The sequence below is a fragment of the Lipotes vexillifer genome, unplaced genomic scaffold, assembly GCF_000442215.2.
Source record: "Lipotes vexillifer unplaced genomic scaffold, Lipotes_vexillifer_v1.1 scaffold1622, whole genome shotgun sequence".
In the NCBI taxonomy this organism is placed as follows: domain Eukaryota; kingdom Metazoa; phylum Chordata; class Mammalia; order Artiodactyla; family Lipotidae; genus Lipotes; species Lipotes vexillifer.
In genome coordinates this window covers 232,375-240,377 of record NW_006783587.1, presented here as the reverse complement: position 1 = coordinate 240,377, position 8,003 = coordinate 232,375, and positions in this window count along the sequence as shown.

Here is an 8,003-nt window from a genome sequence, read left to right as displayed (position 1 = left end):
AAAGATCTGTACACTGAAAGATCTATAAAACATGGATAAAAGCCTTTCACTTGTTAGGACAGAGTGGCAACTTCTAAGCTTCTCCCATGCAGACCAGAAGATGGAAGTCCTTGAATTATATTTAGAGCTAGAATTAAGTATAGATTCTACTCGTTTAATAATAGCTATCTTTTAACTTCATGACTTCAATACACTTTTATTAAGAATGTAACAACTTTTGAAGCATTATGTTGGACTGCTGGCCAACATATAAGTAAATTAGTATTGTTTGGTTACTCTATTTTTTTGTGTACAATTTTAGCCAAAATTTTTTTCACTTAATTGTTGATCTATACCCTTCAGTAATAATTATAGGTCGTCTTTTTTAAAAGTCATTGCTTCAAACAGCATTTATTAATAATGGTGACCAGCATTATTGAAGAATATTGGTAACTACATAGATTTATCATGATCCCTTATTTTTTCCTAATAACTCCATTTTCACTATTTTGCCTTTACTTTATTCAAAGCATAAGTTCACTTGTACCAACAAGTATTTATTTCAGTTTAAATTGCCGTGACATCCATATAATTGTTTGTTCCCTACATATATTACTTGTTTTCAAAAATACATACACACACACGCACACACACACACACACACACACACACCAGCCCTTATCGTTAACAAATGTTTAATAAACAAGCAAATCCAAAATTATTAACCCAATCAGGTATTTTAAAAAATAGTATTTAAAAGTATAATCATTGTTATTAGTCTCTTTATACAGTAGTTTATATCACCAAGAACAGTTTATATAATGAAGAATTAAAAGTTTTCTGAGTTTTAAGTCTATGACTCAAAATGAAGAAATATCGTCTATACTAGTAAATTAAACTTTACTTTAAAAATAAGATTAACCTTAGAAGCTTTTTTACCCTAATTTATTTCATATTTTATAATTTTATGATATCAGTGTAATCATAAAATGTTTCAATATTATACATGTTTTCCAAAAATCTTTCTTTTCTTTAAGGAGTAGTAACTTTCAAAATAAAATTAATTACATCATAGCCTTTTATTTCTAACTTCTAATTCCTCCCATCTTATACCATTTATTATTTATTTTCCTAAATAAACTTTTTTTTGGTAATGAGTTATGCATACAAGAACTTAGAACGGGTTTTGTATACCAATATCTCTATGAGGTTCTTCTTACACAGAATATAGCTCTATTAGAAAGTAACTGAAAAAGGATCTTGCTATAAAGATTAAAACAATCCTAAAATAATAAAGTGGACTACAGAAGTCATCTATTTAATTGAGTAGTCAAACCACTGAAACCTACAATGAAAACACCTTCTAGTACATTTGATAAATAGTTTTAAAGGGAAAAAGTACAACGTAATGCATTTTGTGCTATTTTATCTAGACTTCATTGGGTAGATATATTTATATTACTAAAATGACTGTAAATATAAAGAGATGGTTGAGGAATTTTTTTTAATAAAATTGACGTTTTAAAAAATAAATTCATTTAAAAATGAATAAAAAATAATTAGAAATTCACAGTGTTTGCTACCTGGTTAAAGCTTATGTCTATACAACCAACATCATAATCAAACTTTTGCACAAACACAGTTTTAATAATCTGTACATATTATTCTAATTATCTTACGATTTTTAGCTTTAGATATTTAAACATTTATATAAATGTATATATGTGAATAGGTACATATTTATTTGTATGTACAAGTATCACTTACAAATATATCTGGTATAGACCTTCTTCACTTTTCCCTTTTCTCATTTTTGCCTTTAAAATTCTTTTTTATAAATTTATTTATTTTTTATTTTGGCTGCATTGGGTCTTCGTTGCTGCTCGTGGGCTTTCTCTAGTTGCGGCGAGTGGGGGCTACTCTTCGTTGCAGTGCGCAGGCTTCTCATTGCGGTGGCTTCTTTTGTTGTGGAACACGGGCTCTAGGAGTGCGGGCTTCAGTAGTTGTGGTGCACGGGCTCAGTAGTTGTGGCTCATGGATTCTAGAGCGCAGGCTCAGTAGTTGTGCACGGGCTTAGTTGCTCCATGGCATGTGGGATTCTCCTGGACCAGGGCTCTAAGCCATGTCCCCTGCATTGGCAGGTGGATTCTTAATCACTGAGCCACCAGGGAAGCCCTTTGCCTTTTTTTAAATAAAAAAGATGCTTTATTTAATACTTGTAGACATAAAGATAAAACATGTAATTCCATTTAGTTTCTCAAAGGGTTTTGCAAAACTTTTATAAAATTACAAAATGTTATTTGGGAATATTTTCTATTTTATTTATATTTAGAAAACTTTTGATTAAACTAAGTTTAACAACAAATCATTCAGTTTCTGGCCTAGTTATAGAAGCATCATTAGAATTTCCCTATATCAACAAGAGTTTGAAGTAAATCCACACAATCACATATAATTCTGAATTATGGATTGTATTATAATACACTCACAATAGGGAGCATAGAAAAGCATTTTCCCCATGAAAATCATAAAATATTTTATCTACTATATATGAAGGCATTATTAATAGTATAAAAATTTGCAGAAAGTATTATAAAATGAAACCTTTGTACTCAAAAGCTAGCAAAGCATACTATGTATACTTGCTTGACAAAGAATGACTTGCTCTTAATAGAGAAAAGGCTTACTAATCTGGATAAAAGTTAGGCATGTGTATGTCTCATTCTCCTGATGCTTGGTAAGTAAATAATGCATTTCTTTACTTTGCAAGGTGTATATATTACCTTCTGAGCACCTGTAAATATAGTTTACAAGAAATGTAGTTTTTGCTCAAAAGAGACTTGGGGCAGAAAAACCTACTTAAAAAAATAAAAAGTTTGACCAATAAGAACTGATTCAGCTGCTTTAAAATCCACCTTGATGAAAACGGCACTTTTTTTTGTGATTAGTGAATCTACTGTTACAAAAGGAAACAGATAAGCAAGAGGAAGTAGGAGAAAATAAAATAGTTGGAGGTGATAAGATTATCTGGGTGCAGCACACACTTTTAAGATGACAAGGGTGCTTCAAGTATTTTGGTCAATTTTCTATCCTTTTGGGGAAAGTGATGTAACACTTAGGAGAATCAATATATAAATGTTTTTTTAAAAGAACTGAGATTAATAAAGAGCTCTCAAGAAATACACACATTCACACACACATATCTCTCAGAAAGAGAATGTTAGTCAATCATTAATCTTTTTAGAACAAATTTCATCCCCTCTTCCTTATTCCCACCCCCAGGAATAAAGAAGGGGAAACTACAATTCTGATTAATTACCTCTTATAGATAAAATGTAAAATGGGAAATGAAACTCTTGTATATAAAATCTTATCATGAATTTTATTGTGAATTTTGAGCCTGAAGAGATATTTCATGATTTAAGATAATTATATTATGGAATATAGGCAGATTTTAAACTACTTTAAAAACTTGTCTTATACTGAGTAGTTATGCAATAAGTAAAGGAGGAACATCACACACCATAACCCTTATTGGCCTCAGGAAAGAAAAAAAAAGAAAAACATGAAAAGAAAAGAAACATATCACCTATAGTTTTAGTATCAGAAATCAAGTAGATGAGTCTTGTACATCTGAGAAAACATAAAGCACAAGTCTGAGGAAATCAGTTAATACATATAAAACAGATGAGAGAATGATATTTAAAATTGATAAGGAGGATACATCTGACAATGAGATCAATTACAATTTCCTTGTTTATTCAAAATGAGAAATTCTTGGGCAGATACTTTATTTGTATTTTTCCCAGGTTTATTGAGGTATAACTGACAAAATTGTAACTATTTAAGATATACAGTGTTTTGATATACATATATTTTTACATTTATTTTATTATTATTTTTGTAATTAATTTATTTATTTTGGCTGTGTTGGGTCTTTGCTGCTGCGCATGGGCTTTCTCTAGTTGCAGCGAGTGGAGGCTACTCTTTGTTGCGGTGCACAGGCTTCTCATTGTGGTGGCTTCTCTTGTTGCAGAGCACGGGCTCTAGGTGCATGGGCTTCAGTAGTTGTGGCACACAGGCTCAGTAGTTGTGGCTCGTAGGCTCTAGAGTGCAGGCTCAGTAGTTGTGGTGCACGGGCTTAGTTGTTCCACGGTATGTGGGATCTTCCCAGACCAGGGATTGAACCTGTGTCTGCTGCATTGGCAGGTGGATTCTTAACCACTGAGCAACCAGGGAAGTCCTTGATATACATATAGATCCCAGAATTTATCACTTTATAAATGATATTCTGTATCCTTTGACCATCACCTGCCTACTTCCCCCATTCCCTGCCCCAGGCAATGACCATTCTATTCTCTATATCTGAGTTCAATTATTATTATTACTATTAATAATAATTCCACACTAGGATGTGGAATCTTCCACCTATAAAAATGAGACCAGATTTAATAAATCACTGAGGAATGACCCAAAGTAATCCTCATAAAATATATATTGACAATTGAACTAAGTGGAGATGACTCTGGCAGAATTATCCTTAATTCTCTTAATTACAGGGCAAAGAGTGGCAATTAAAGACATCTATGCAAACCATGTTATAGAAAACTATTCGACTCAACATATGGTTATACAAGACTCAAGGCCAACAAGAAAACAGGTACTTGCCATTTGGCAGAAAATATATCTGGAATAGTCAATTGCATCTACCTACATGGAAGAGTGTTCAAACAGCAACCAAAGTACAAAACATATACATCATAGTAAAAGTTTTGCCTACAAAAATTGAAGTAAAAAAATGAAATAAAAATACTATAAAAATTGAGGCTTTAAAAGCCCAGATATTCCATTGTATATATACAATGGAATATTACTCAGCCATAAAAAGGAACAAAACTGAGTTATTTGTAGTGAGGTGGATGGACCTAGAGACTGTTATACAGAGTGAAGTAAGTCAGAAAGAGAAAAACAAATAACGTATGCTGACACATATATATGGAATCTAAAAAAAAAAAAAGAAAAAAATGGTCAGAAGAACCTAGGGGCAAGACGGGAATAAAGATGCAGACCTACTAGGGAATGGACTTGAGGATACGGGGAAGGGGAAGGGGAAGCTGGGACAAAGTGAGACAGTGGCATGGACATATAACACTACCAAACGTAAAATAGATAGCTAGTGGGAAGCAGCCACATAGCACAGGGAGATCAGCTGGGTGCTTTGTGACCACCTAGAGGGTTGGGATAGAGAGGGTGGGAGGGAGGGAGATGCAAGACGGAAGAGATATGGGGACATATGTATATGTGTAACTGATTCACTTTGTTATAAAGCAGAAACTAACACACCACTGTAAAGCAATTATACTCCAATAAAGATGTTAAAAGAAAAAAAAAAAGCCCGGATAACTCTAAACTTTTCATTCATTTCTGGGGATAATGTTGGGATAAAATAATTCTATAAATCCTAAGCAGCTGTCTCATTAGTTTGTAATACTTCTCCACCAAGGTCACCTACTCCTAGTAATAGTCTAGCAATTGTAATCACACAAACTATTTCATATTCAGATATTTCACTCTTTATTTATATATCTTCAACATTTCATTTGCATCAATTTATTACGATTATGCTTATTAGTCTTCATAAAGATGCCTCAGATACAATTATTGTTTTACTTGATATTTATCTTTCAACTTCCTGCAGGCTTTACATATGTCTACCTAGTTTATATCCATGCTCAGTAAGTTGATGTTTTCCATGGCAATGATATTAATCCTCATGCTTGCTCACTGACATTTAGGTTCGTCTCAAATTATTTCAATTAATCTTCTCTCTGCTTCTACTAATTGCTGAAAATAATTTCACAAATTTATAGAATGAGATTACAATAAATTAATGGTCCTTACTTCATTTGCACTTTAATGTTTAACTGAAAATCAAAATGTTTTTCCAAATTGGCAGCTCTTTGTCTCTCTACAGTTTCTTTTCTAAACCTTCGTGTTCCTCAGAACTTCCTTAGACCATCTCATTTCCCACTCTACAGAAGAAATAGAAGATATCAGAGGGATTCTTCTTTCTTCACATCTAACTATATTTTTGTTTATTATATCACTTAAACAAAATCTAGTATTTCCTATTTGTTTTAAGACCTTTCCTATATCCTGTCCTATTTGTTTCATTTTCCTTTTACTTTCTTCACGTAGTGGAGAGGGTGTTGTTCCTTCTTTTTCTCTTTCAAATACTTGAAATACTGAGACCATACACAGAAACTAGAAGATAATTATGTAATATACTATTGTTAGTATTTACAGAGTTTGAATGGACAAGTTGGTGGAGCTTCTACCATATTAATAGATGAAGTCTCTGACCGACCTTCTTTGCAACAGAGTACAATCTAGTTGTGCAATGAGCCTCGTATACTAGAATAAAAATTGCCCAAATTACATAGTCTTCCTAAAACAGAAAGATCCAAATTGAAAAAAAAAAAAAGCAATAGCATGTGTACCTCCAGCTATTAAATTTCCAGAGAAAAATAATATATACCAATTGACTTTTCAATGGGAAATTTTAAAATACACATTAATTACTAACCTTCAACTTAGACCTCTCCTGCTGGAAACAGTATTGCTGCAGTATAATCACCACAGTTGAACTGAAACCAAGTCATTTTTCAAACGTGCCTAGAGTTGCCAGATTTAGCTAACAGAGGTACAAAAGCCCAGTTAAACTTAAATTTCAGATAAACAACAAAATTACTTTTAGTCTAAAAATTGCAATGGTGTGAGACATAATTGTACTAAAAATTATTTGTTGTTTGATATTCAAATTTAATTGGATTTTTAAAATAATTTTACCTGGAATACAGCCACATATGTGTCTTATTTTTTAAAAATAACACTTCACAGAATCACATCTTACCAGAAAGGCCAGAAAAAAAAAATCACAGAACCAGCATCATACCTACATATGTATCACAAGCAGATTCACAGCCTCTATAGTAGTGATCCCAAGTAAAATGTTCTCAGAAGCAAAGAGATGGTACAATATAGACCCATATTGCTGCTAAAAGCAGAAAAAGAAAAACATGGCAGAGATGGCAGCATTTGGTGTTAAGAGTAAGGGGTGGAAATGGAATAAATTTCAAAAAAGGAGATGGAAAAGAAAATTTGTCTTAATTTTATATACATAGGGAACGTCTGGATTTTGTTAATTTTATATACATAGGGAACATCTGGATTTTGTCGAGGTTTATGTTTTGTAACATAAGCTCAAGAAAGAGCAATATCTCATCAAGGGGTATCTTAATCTGTTCAAGCTGCTATAACAAAATACTACAGACTGGGTAGCTTATAAACAACAGAAATTTATTTCTCATATTCTGGAGACTGGAAGCCAAAGATCAAAGTGCCAGCATGGGCCGGTTCTGGAGAAGGCCTTCTTCTGGGTTGCAGACTGCTGACTTCTTACTGTGACCTCACATGGTGGGAGGTGTAAGAGAGCTCTCTCCTCTATTGTAAGAACATTCTTATTCATGAGGGCGCTGCTCTCATGACCTAATCACCTCTGAAAGGATTTCAATACATGAATTTTGGAAGGACACAAACATTCAATCGTAGCAAGTGAGGAATTGTGGTAACATAATTACATATTTTGAAGGGAAAATATGCCTATGGATGCTAGTAACCTTTGTGTGAAATGAGCCTGACATCTTGGAAACTGCAGAAAATTTCAATATTGGCAATCCTAGCTTCCAGATTTTCTTTGAGAGTTCTTTCTTCAACTGTCTTCAATACACATTTTCATACCTTTAATTGTATCTCCATTTTGAGTCCCTTACATATTGAATATAGTAAGGGCTCTACCTAGTTAAAAGAAAACTGAGCTCCAAATTTCAGAGTAAATATTTGGGGTAAAATTCATGGGACACCTTTTCTGAAATCCTAATCTGTGCTTCCATTTGGTTTCTCTATCCCCAGCAAAGCTCCAAGCAATAACAGTTTATTATCCTCACCATTCACTGTGGTCCCTT